Source organism: Dasypus novemcinctus, chromosome 9, assembly GCF_030445035.2.
Source record: "Dasypus novemcinctus isolate mDasNov1 chromosome 9, mDasNov1.1.hap2, whole genome shotgun sequence".
Classification (NCBI taxonomy): Eukaryota; Metazoa; Chordata; class Mammalia; order Cingulata; family Dasypodidae; genus Dasypus; species Dasypus novemcinctus.
In genome coordinates, this window is record NC_080681.1 from 45,759,862 (window position 1) to 45,772,774 (window position 12,913).

General features: G+C 33.4%; 1 protein-coding gene across 26 annotated transcripts in view; it reads right to left on the minus strand.

Annotated features, from left to right (window-relative positions):
* ADGRL2 (adhesion G protein-coupled receptor L2) overlaps positions 1–12,913 on the minus strand; it is a 653,868-nt gene that overhangs the window by 58,803 nt on the left and 582,152 nt on the right. The gene's annotated exons all lie outside the window — the stretch shown is intronic.

A 12,913-nucleotide genomic window follows, 5' to 3' on the forward strand; every position in this document is an offset into this window, starting at 1 on the left:
AAATTGAAGGACTATCAAGGTATCAAAATGTTAATTTTACATTTTATTTTTCACTATCTATCAGAAGGAAAAAAGATGTCTTGAAAAAATATGGAATTTTAGGAATGAAACAGTACAGGGTCAACGAGAAGAAGAAACCACCATAAAATCTATAACAATATGAGTTTTGCATACTAGTATTTTTATTCATGAAAAAGAATATACACTTTTAGAGGACAAAGGGAATAAAACCACAATAAGGGAAGAAAACCACAAAGTATAAACATTCCTTCATGAATGAATCAATTAGCCTTAAGTTTTCAAAAAGATGGCGTGAATTGTTGGATACACAAGAGTGAAGGAAATAACCCAATGTAAGCTGTTAAGTATTATGAAAATTCTGAAAATTCTTTAATTAATATGCTGTTGGTAAGACTGCAAAATGCTATCATTTAAGAAGCTAAGGAAAGAGAAAACAATTACTTTGCTATAGAAGCGAGGTAAATTCCCACCAACTGCTTTGTATCATGTTTTCATTGTAATAAAAATGAAAAGACACAACTAAGCCAAGAAAAGATATTCAGTTGTTTGTATTCTCAAACCTGGGCATAGTTCCTGGAATGATTTCCACCTCCTCTCCTTCCACGGAAAAAAAAAAACAAAACACACTTCTTTCCCAGTAAAGCTTACCATAGCATTAACAAAATATCCATGTGGGGTAAGAAAAATAACCTGCTTTTTCTTTAAAATTGAGGATGAATGAGAATAAGGCAGAAGAGACTAAATATGGTTTTAAAAATAGGTGGATCTTTGATTACATTTTGATGGAAATAAAACTGTACTGTTCATAAACAAAAGGATTCTGGAAATATTTTACAGTTCAAATTGAAAAGACTGATCTTATATTTGTAGAACTGTACAAACGACTTAGGATAACTTAAAGCAATGGTTCTCAAAATGTGTACCTCAGACCAGCAGCACCAGCAATACCTGGGGACTTGGTTGGATACTTTTGCAAAGAATAAATACTATGACAGAACAAGCTTTTGTTTTATGAATTGTAACAAAATACAGGTGTAACAGAAAACAAGTAATGAGTACAATATATACAGGAAGTACAAAAATAGCAGATTTTACAGTGTTAACATGTCTTCTCTTACCAATTTTAATGATTAGAATCAAAGATTTTAGTTGCTGAAATGTTGATATTTATAAATTCCTGAGTAGAGTCTAAATAGTACAATTTCTAAGTACAGGTACACTTCACATACAAAACCATTTTTAACAGATATAGAGAAAATATACTCTTTTCCTAAAAAGTTCTAATGAAAACTTCTAATCCTAAATAAATCTAGAAATGGATTTCTACAAACTGTAAAAATATGTAATGTTTGATAGGAGAATGTCATTAAAAATAATAGAATCTAGTCCATTGCAAGTATCGCAATTCTTTCTATATTTGACCTTTTATTTATTTAAATAAACAAATAAAGTAAATGAACTAGTGGATGGCAATTAATACACTACATAGCTACATTTTTTAAGAAAATAGAGAACTCAAAGAGCTTAAGAAAGGCCTTGCAAATACTGCTTAAGCAATTTTCAGAGTATTGTTTATGATTAAACACTATCTAGGGAAAAATGTACGAAAGTAAGTATTCAGTTCCAAATTCTTAAGGTTTAATCATTTTTAATATTCTTCTAACCACATTTACAAACATCCTCTAAAGTTAGCATTTAAAATCAATATAGACAGTAATCTAATCATTATTCTACATCATTGAGTGAAAACTACGAAAAATATCTCCTTACATTGCTTCTATGTATTATTTTTGGTTGCAACTTTCTGACTACATATCAAAAATTTCTTCCTTTACCTTTTTATCTATTCTGTATCTTAAATTAACTACAACACCCTTATATATTAAAGTACAACATTCCACATATTAATAAACCCAATAATAAATGCTTCGATAGCATCAAGTGCTAATATCAGAATCAAGTATTATTTTGAAAAATAATATTCATAAGATTTATACTTTATTCATAAAATCTATCAACTGCAACAAAGAAAAATCTGTATCTTGCTTTCTGGGCCATAGAGCTGCAAAAAAACGCTGAGCTTTAAAAATTATTTAAAAACACATTTCTATGGGGAAGGAGTAATTCTATTCAGTAATGAAGCCAAATTAACTCAAAGGCTGAAGGAAATTAATTCTGGATATATATAACTTATTAATTCACTTCCTTTGCAAAGGTAATATCAATATATTTGCTTATTTGCAAAATTAGAATAAATATTTAAAGTCAGCAATATTGTCCAGGTTTGTGCACAATATTTAAGAAAATAAACTTTGAAAGAGGATATCCAATGAACTAAACCACAAAAATTAATAAAAGGCAATGAGTTAAATGTTTTACAATTAGCATATTTTACCTTCCTGATGTATTCAATGTTCTCAAGATATCAAAGTTAACTTCTGGGGCATTTACATTATTTTTAAAAATCAAGATAAATTTTCTCTAAAAACATAATGTAATTAATGGAAAGGCATTTTATAAAATGCATTATCATTTAAATTTACATATTGTATGTGGACATTACTTAGGAATTATTGTCATGTACAGATTAAAAATGGTATTTTGAAAAAAAAAACACCTTTTTATTGTTGGCCTCATTAAAATATTAAGAACACAAACTATTAGTAGATTGCTTTCTTAATCTTTTAAAACTTTAAGTAAAAGAAGTTTAATGACAATGCACATGTTAAATCTTCTAATCCGAGAATAAATTGTATAGAAACAAAAAATATAGCATACTGTCTGCTAAAAGAAGCAAAATCATTTGCTAATTGAGATGATTGTGATTAAAAGCAGAGGCTTTAGAATCAGGAAGTACTGGGGTCAAATATAGAAAGAATTGCGATAGTTGCAATGGAAGTCCATAGGTAATTTACAAAACCTTTCCAACCTCAGCTTTCTCATCTGTAAAGTATTAATGATAACTTCTTTACAAGTTTGTTAAGGTTAAATGAGATATTGCATGCAAGCTCTTGGCACAGTGCCTGGCTGGATCACAGACCTCAATACATATGAATTAGGAAATAAAAACATCAATAGTAACAATGAGTAGACTCTTACATAAAATGGGCAGAGCCTTACAAATCTTAAAGAGGCAGAACATCTTTTATTCTTTCAAAGTAGCCCCTGTACTGGGCCTATTCTTACCTGTGTACAGCTCTAAAAACAGGCTGAACTGTTCACGCAGATTTGTTTCCATTCCAACTCTAATCTTCAATTGTACAATACCCAACAAATTGCTTTTACTCTTCTTTTGATTATCGTATGCTCATTATTACACTTTACCAATTGCAAAGTATGGAGATGAGATTCCATGTGTAATCTATTTTGAGAGGTGTTTTAATCAATAGTCTTGTTCTGCTGATTAAGCAAGGGCCTCTGTTTTGGCAAGATAACATTAGTTTCTCCAGTCATGCTCCAAAAACCATTGGGAATCTTCAGCAGATCATTAGATATGCTGCAATAAAGCTTTGGTACATCTCCTTTCTTTCCTAAATTACTTCTTCACTGTCCTATCATTCCCTGCCACCAATGGCACTGCATTATTACTGCAGCTCCCCTGAAACTTGCACTAGAGCTATGTCTCCAGGCCATAGGATGCCATTTTCAATTGAAGCTTCTGCTTGAAAATATAAATTAAGAAAATTTCATTATCTCCTGCCAGGGGCCATTATTCACCACAGTTCTAAGGGAGATTAAAAATGCAAAGTCTACCGACATGAATAAATACTTCAGCATTCAAAAGAATAGCTCGGTATATCATGACAGAAATTAAAAATTCAAGTTTGCTGAAATCTTGATTCATCCTCTAGAATTAGCCCAATACATTATTGAATCTGTATGATCCGTGAAGTTTGCTTCACCAATTTCAGTCTCTTAGTAGCATCGGATATTTTTTCAGTCAAATCATAAAATGCTACCAACAAGAGATCTTTTCCTTTCCTGAGTTAACCTTTCTGTTTAGCTAAAACCACTCAAATTTTGAAGATGAATTAATTGCTTTCCAGATACCAGGGCATTATGTAAAGTTATCCCTTTCCAAAACTTCCATGTATGAGCAAAACATTCAGAGGAGTACCTTGGAAGAGTTTAAAACACATTCACAGGTGAACTGTATAACCCAAATGAAGAGAACATGTACAGGTGAATTATTATAAATCTTAATCCATTAAAAAAATTAATGGAGTGATTAATTACTAAGCCTCAGTAACTAATGGGAAATTATAATATTTCAAAAAGCAAATTATATTCTATTCGAATGAATGAGTTTTAAAAATTTAGTAACCTTACCACAAATGGCAAACAAAAGAGAAAGAAAAAAAAAAAGAGAAGCTGCCCATCTATAGTTCTTATTGGTGGTATTATTTGACCGAAACATAATAGGGATTCAGCTGTGTTTGAATGAATGAAATAATGATGAATGGTTAACCTATTATCTGCTCTTAAATAATCGTGGTTAATAGAATATAAACACTAGACATTTAATTCTGTTGCAATCAGCTATACCAGAATTCCAAATCACTTTTCCATACACTAACAATTCCAAATAGCCAACAAACCCAGGCCTCTACAAGCCACCAGGAAACTTGTCTGCTTGAGTCCAAATTTAGAAAAAAATTTTATAAAGACAGCAGATGGTCTTAGAACACTAACAGGTGAGCTGGTATATAATTAGATTTGCTTAAGCAAAGTAATCAGACAAACTGGTAAAGGGACAAAAAGGAGCTATATACCAAGATAAAAGGTTACAATCGATCCGGCAGATGCAAGAAGAAAATTGAGTTGAAAGTTAAATCAAACTTTTGTTTCATTTTTTTACTTCTTAATGAGATGCTCTTTTACCATCTAAACTTCTATTCTGTAGCACTAAGAAAGTAGGTCCTACTTTCTTTAAACATTAATGAAGATTTGTGAGCCAAACTAATTGCTAGGTAAACATAACATTAGGAAGCTAAATTGTGTGTAATTAATATACAATAGCAAAAAAAAAAAGAGGTGCTCTATAGTAATGTTCCCATTTTCACATAACTATGCTCTCAGTATTTAATAATTTGTATAATCTACAAGATGTTAACTCATTATAGAGAAATTCTTTAAGTATTATTAGAATATTGTGATATTTAAAGTCTCCTGAAATAATTAAAACAAAGTAACTATCAAACTCTCCAGCATAACTTTTCAATATTAATACATGCATAGATACATAATTTGTAGAAATCAATAATAATGTAATGATATTCATTCTCTCTCCTGTATATGGGCACTATAGAACTATAAAGGTCGAAAATAAGAAGTAAATAGTAGGTAAACTTCAGTGGAGTTAAAAAGCTTGATAGTAAAATCCTGTTTAAACTCATATCTACAAGACTGTCATACTAGTTTTCAATATGTTAAAACATTAATAATATAAAAGTAAAACCCTCTGTAATGTTATATCTGAATAAAATAGTGTACTAGGAATAACAACTAAAGTCTGCATACTTCTATTTCAAGTTAATCTGTATCTTGGAAACATCAAATTTTCCCCCCAAATTCCACATTAATTAATAAAATAAGCATTTTGAAATGGCAATGCTGATTTACTAAAAACAATTTGGTCTGTTTTGGAAACCTTTGAATTCCTTGCAGCTTTTACTGGACCTTGGGGTCAGTTTAATGCAAATTAGGCTTGACTCACTCAGGTTTATTAATCCAGTGCAAAATCTCTTGTTTGCAAAGATGCACATTCAACATAAATGCACTTGCTTTTATTAGCAAAATAAGAAGTATTTATTTACAAAGAATGCCACTGAGGCTAAGTTTCATTCACAGGGTCATCAAGACTAACTACTTAATGAAAGGAACAAGATAATTTAAGTGGGGAAAAAAACCATAAATGCTGAAATACTTCAAAAGTATCACTTCTGTGTTCAAACTTAAGACTTCCACTTTTAATAATTCAAAAAATTATGACCTGTATCAATTAGGAACAATTATTTATAAAAATGTTAAGCTACTGCAGTTTGTACTTGCAGAAACTATCATATTTTTAACAAGGGAAATAGGAAATCACTACGGGATGCCCTAGTTCGATTAAATTAGCAAGAAACTTGTTACCAGACCATATAAAAGACACAGCATAATAAGACATGACCTTGCAGAACCTTGGAGCCAATCTGTGATGTTTTTCCTTCTCATAACCCTTGCTAATTATCTGCAAAGTTACAGACCCTTTTGTCATGGGTTATTTTCCTTCAAATTGTGAGGGGATTTTTGGTTTCTAAATATTTAATTAGTCTTGTTATGATATGAGAATTATTGTACACGCCAGGCATTTCAATTTTTCATACACTATTCTTCTAATTATCCTCTGATTTAGACTGGTCATCTCAAATCTTTTCCTTTCATAATTATTTACTTCTTAAAGATCATTTGGTGAAGAAATATTTCCAGCCTTATGGCTCTTCTTTTCCACAAATGGCTTTTCTGGTCCGTTAATTACCCACTCAGAGGATTAGTATTTGAAATAATGGAAAAGAACCTGCAAGTGAAAGGAGTTTTAGAGGGCAAAATTGAATAAACTAATTTTTTTTGTTGCTGTTCTAAATTTAACTTCAAGATTATTCCCTTACTTTTGACAAACAGGAAAAATTATGCCATATTTTTTCTGACTTTTGAGATGTATAATGGAGTGTCACTATTATAAATATCTGTATATAAAACAAATGGGTTTCCATTCTACTTGATAGCTAATATAATTTTTTTTAGACCTCACTTTGATTTCAGCATGGCAATAAATGTTTATAGAACTTTCTATACAAACAACTGAAATCATGAGAAAATCATAAGACTTTTGTTAACGTGGTTTTTCAATTTCGCATCTAAACAAAACTTGAGGTAAAGATCTTTGGTAAAGTATTTGATTTACTCAGGAAGAGTTTTCCATTTTTAATTAAAATGAAGATGATTCTACATTCAGTAAGTGCTTGGTTTTGTTTTTTTTTAAAGATTTGTTTTTTATTTATCCCATCCCCCTGTCTGCTCTCTGTGTCTTCTGTGTCTGCTTGCATTCTTGTCAGTGGCACCGGGAATCTGTGTCTCTTTTTGTTGCTGTGTCAGCTCTCCCTGTGTGCGCTGCCACTACTGGGTATGCTGCGCTTTTTTCACGTAGGGTGACTCTCCTTGTGGAGGTGCACCCCTTGCACATGGGGCTCCCCTATGCAGGGGATACCCCTGCATGGCATGGCACTCCTTGAGCGCATCAGCATTGCACTGTGGGCCAGCTCACCACATGGGTCAAGAGGCCCTGGGTTTGAACCCTGGACCTCCCATATGGTAGGCGGACACTCTATCAGTTGAGCCAAATCCACCTCCCTGTTTTTTAAACAAGAGGCAAGAAAGCATTGGTATTCATTACCTAAAGTGAATTCTGATTTAATTATTTGGGAGGAGCACTTTGGGATAGTACTTTCAGATCATACGTTTTCTCATTAAACTTCTTTTTCAGCTAAATACACTTTTCTGATTACTTTCTCTTAAACTAATCTATTTTCCTCATGCACCTTCTAAAATATTTTGGTAGTAAAAGGTATGGTTTAGTTTATAAACAGATATATAGGAATACCTTGACAAACCATCAGAAGTTTGAGCAAGTAGTATCTTAATAATATAAATTAAATTAATGTTTGAAGATAAGTGAAATATGGAGTTAGTGTTTCTCCCAAGTTTTAACAAAGTACAACAATGGTCAAAATGAAAACAGTCATTTTAAAGGAAAGTGTCAGGCAATTATTCTGGAAACTATGAATATTTTTCTACTATCTAGTTTTAACTTTGTACTTACAGAAATTATGATCTATGATTTCCTTATGTTGTTCTTTCCAACTTAGAAAGAATTAAACTTACCATTTATTTATTGTGATTCTACCCTAATGGTAAAATTATATTCCAATTTATCCCAGGAATTTATATCCAACTATTCTGTTCTAATACAAGATTGCTCCCCCATTGAAAATTTTATTAACACGTATGTGCTATGCAATATAAATGAGCCCACCTTCAAATACAGCATACAAATTTTTTCTAGCAAAGAAATCTCTTTGAAGAGGGTGAAACAAAATAAAAAGAAGCTGCCTAAGTAGTGTACAGTGGATTAGCAATGTGGGTGGAGACAGACCTGGAATTGTAGCAGCTTAAATTCTTCTCCAAGTCCATTACATACTCCTTTTGCTCTCCCTTTCCCTATACCTCACTCACACCTAAACTTAAGGGTTTATTCCAGGAAATCCAGCTTAAAAATCACTGAACTAATCTAATGCTTCATTAATACAAATAAGAAACTAAGACCCAGACAAAGTGAATGGACTGCCCAAACCAACGGTAAGGGAGTCAGCCTGTCCCACAGTTATCTCTCTCTCCCCTAGGCACCGTCTACTATACTGGCATGATTTAGTGTTTGTTTCTACAAAAACATTCTAACAGGGGTATCTTTTCCATGTAGATCTTAACATCTACATAGCCTGAAACAGCTAGCACACTGGTTAGCCAAGATTCATTGAATACCTCTGAACTCAATTCTTGTAGAATCAATGTCTACATTCACTTTTTGAACAATTTCTTCCTTAATACTAAGATCCAGTGGTATGACTTAAAGTCTCTTAAGCAGACAATTTTCAGAGCTTTGAGGTTAGACTTGTTTTCCAACTCCCTGCGGTACCAACTATGCAAACTTAAAGCAGCAACTCCTTGTTATGCACTTGAGGGAAACACATACATAGAGGCAGTAAAGCTGGTGATTTAGAGAAAATCAGCACCTAAACTATGCTGGCCAAGCAGTATATATTTTTCCCTGATTACTGAAACGTGAAGTGATTTTTTTGTCCTTTGCCTGTAGAGATAATGTTCTATTTAATTAATTTGGCAATTAATCACATTCTTCTTTGTGCCATATCTCTTCTGTATTTTCTATCAGAGTTGTAAATTATTTAACACAACAAATATTTTTTCTAGTATTCACCAAATAACCCAATTAGTGCTGAACACTTTACTGTATGTATCAAGTCTCAAGTGGGGCCCTTTAGGTGTTTTTAGGACTCTAGTCTTGCCTCTACAGTTAATGTTAGGCTTCTTTTAAATCCATCCTGATCTCTTATAATCCTGTTTAAGGTAAAAAGTATTCACACTCAATAAATACTTTCTAAATCTGAATTCTCATTCTTCCATATTTTATCAAAGGTTTTGCACTAGGAATGACTCAATTTCTTGTTGATACATACCAGCTGGCATTTCCTTAAGAAAAATCCGGCAGAAATTTTGGATAGATGTTTATCTAACTATGCTGTAAGACATGAGATGAAAAAAACAATAAAGTCAAAAGCTGGAAACAGAGGCTCTTGGGATACTCTGAGCAGTAAAATAGGTGTAGAAGGCCAAAAACAATCCTTAATGCTCATAATCTGAACATAAATGATCAAATTCACCAGAGACTTATAAAGAAATGGATACTTTGTGGTTCATACACTAAAATTTAATGAAGTCTCACCTGACTGATAAATACATGGTAAATTTCACTGGCTTACTTCTGATAAATCAGAACTAATCTTTAATCATAGCAAAATATTCATAATCTAATCCTTTTATCAAATTGAAAACCACTGCAGGAGTCCCATGTGTTTGTACAATTAAAAACCCCATGTTAGCTGTATATAATAGGGTATTACATTTGTTGCAATTCCTTTTCTATTGAAATAAGTGCAAGGCTGACAGCAGGAAGGAGCAGATAAGAAAGCAACAAGGGACTGCTGATGGCATTCTAGATAACTGAACTCATAAGCATTCAGTATACAACATTACACAAAGACCAATTTTAAAGCACAGATCAAGGGAGTTTCCCTTTGCTGCATTTCAGTCACAAAGGCAAGAAATTATCTAAAAGATGTGTGACTAGGTAGGCAGGGTGAGTAAGGAGGGGTATGGAAGGACATGGAGAAAGAAATCGAGTGAGAAAATATGATGATTTTTATATCCATCTGAGATTCTGGCACTAGAAACTGAGAGAGAAGACATTATCTACTGTTGTATACTAGTGCTTCCAAACCTACAAGTTTGGAAGCACAGTAATACACTAAATATGCCACATTTAAACATTACCTATGCAGAAGAAAATGAACACATGGACATGGAAGTGTGTTACTACTCTCTGGCATGAAAACAGTGACTTTGCTTCAGAGTTAATATGATGGGTCCAAATCTGTAGTCCTATTTGCCATGCTGTCATATGGAGTGAAAAACAATTTTATTTAAAATACAATATTTTGTAAAACTATTCCATAATTTTGAGAAATAAAAAAGCGCACTATTTGAAAGATCCTTTCCTGCTTGCCTACGTGCAAGAAGAGAATTCATTTAAAAAAAAAAGAGAGAGAGAATTCATAATGTTCAAAAGGTAGAAGAAAGATGAGGTTCCTATCTTAAGTTGCAAAGTTCTGAAGACAGAACTTCAATAGCTCCTTAACACACATAATCACTATTCACCCCACATAGAGTATCCATTTTCCCATCTCAGGCCACTGTTCACACCCTTATCCAGATTTTGTTAAGTCTGTTGTGTTGTAAGAGAGATCACGTGACACTATTACTTTTTCTTCAGATTATAGTATCATTGAGAGGTTTGTAATTGTTTTAAAAATCTCTGAACCATTTGCAGTGCAGAATGTACCTTATTCTAAAATTTATAAACTCTATCAACACCAGTCTGTAGACTTGGAAAATATATATTCTCACTCAGTTGTTCATAAAAAACCTTTAGTGTGCTTGGCACATTTGCTTGCAAATGGAAGAACTCAGTAATTGTTTGGTGGCATTAATCAATGAATGAAAGATAATGATAAAATTTTCAGAAGCCAAGCATGGTTCCATAACCATATGTAAACCAATTTAAAACTTTTGTTTTACACAGTTTGTATAATTTTTAAAATTACAATGAATGCAAAGGAAGGTTTTCATTTCATAATATACTACTAGCCTAAATTGCCTTCCTATCAGAGCAACTTGTGTGAAAGACTCAGTTCATCATGACCTATAAATTTTAGACAAGTGCTTTAAATATCGCTAACACCATGTGCAGTCTTGGAGTACAGGAGTGTGCGAACTGAAGCAGCAAACACTGTACTCTTCTGAAAAGCTAATATGCACTCTATGCCACAGATATAAACAGGGTGTAAATATTAAATAACGGATGACTACAAACACATTTTTATCCCTGCAGATTTAAGCCATAATGTACACATTAAAATCTATTAAACAATTTTAAGATTTTTTATGTCTTGTAAAAGTTAAAGCTAAATGAGATTATCTAAATTTAATATACTGTATTTGAGGTGGCATGTTTTATAGCTAGTTATAGATTTGCAAGCATTATAAAACTGATCTTAAAGTACTATATTCACACACAACATTACATATCTTGTTAGAAGTCATGCTCAATTTAGTAATCATATTCTATTATTTCATTGAAAAAGAAACGCAGAAAGATCTTACTACTGCTCTTAACTTGGACCATTATGTCAAAATGCCATTAGAATGTCTGCCTATTTTTAAATCTCTACAGTCTGGACAATGCAAAAATTTCTGGGTTCAATCAGGAATGCTTTCTTTTTTGCATTCAGCTAAAAAGCTTAATAAGAATCCACAGGGAAGCAGGCTTAGCCCAGTGGATAGGGCATCTGCCTACCACATGGGAGGTCCGCGGTTCAAACCCCAGGCCTCCTTGACCCGTGTGGAGCTGGCCCATGCGCAGTGCTGATGTGCGCAAGGAGTGCCCGGCCACGCAGGGGTGTCGCCCGCATAGGGGAGCCCCATGCACAAGGAGTACGGCCCTAAGGAGAGCCGTCCAGCGTGAAAGAAAGTGCAGCCTGCCCAGGAATGGCGCCACACACACAGAGAGATGACACAACAAGATGACGCAACAAAAAGAAACACAGATTCCCTGTGCCGCTGATGAAGATGGAAACGGTCACAGAAGAACACACAGCAAACAGATAGAGAGAGCAGACAACTGGGGGCGGGCAGTGAGGGGAGAGAAATAAATAAAAAATAAATCTTTAAAAAAAAAAAAAGAATCCACAAAGGTGAGGGTATTATTTTTATTAAAGAAAAAACAAAAGAACCACATGGTAAAAATAAACTTTTAGAATAGAGAACAAAGACCTTTTTAGACAACTTTTTTAAAACTCTGCAACTTTTTAAAAAAAAACTATTTTAGCTTTTACATTTAACTGCCAGATTCCTATAATATCTATAACCAGAACCTGTTTTTATATAAATACAAATACCTTTCCTAGGTTGGGTAACCTGGCAAGCAGATTTTAATGCAGATATTTGTATAGGAGTGTGCTCTCAGAAGTATCAGTGAGGGGATGAGGGAAATAGGATTTGGAAGAGTAAGAAGCTGAAATCCCATGCAAATGCAACAAAAGCCCAGTAAATCCCTCCTGGCTGGAACCCTGGAGTTGGGGGAGCCCTTGAGTTGGGGGAGCCCTCAGAGAAGGTCTAAAATGGAAGGAAGTGGGGGGCAGGTACAGGAGTTGAGCCTTTGTGCCCTGACGTTTAATGCAGGTTTTTCCCTAGGGAGGGGGTTAAATGGCAGATCACTTCAACCCAGAGCAGCTCCTGGGGAAGGAATTTTGCTGTTAGCCCATCAGCAGGCAGCTCTCCTGGCACCTGGGGTGAAGAGTGTCTAAAAGGTGGCATCAGGGAGCACATTTCAACATCCATTACAACAGTTATGGTAAAGTGTTTTATGAATTATTTTCAAAACAGTTCTCTTAAAATTACTTCTCATTTTCACAGTTTTTATTCTATTTTATCTTCTTGT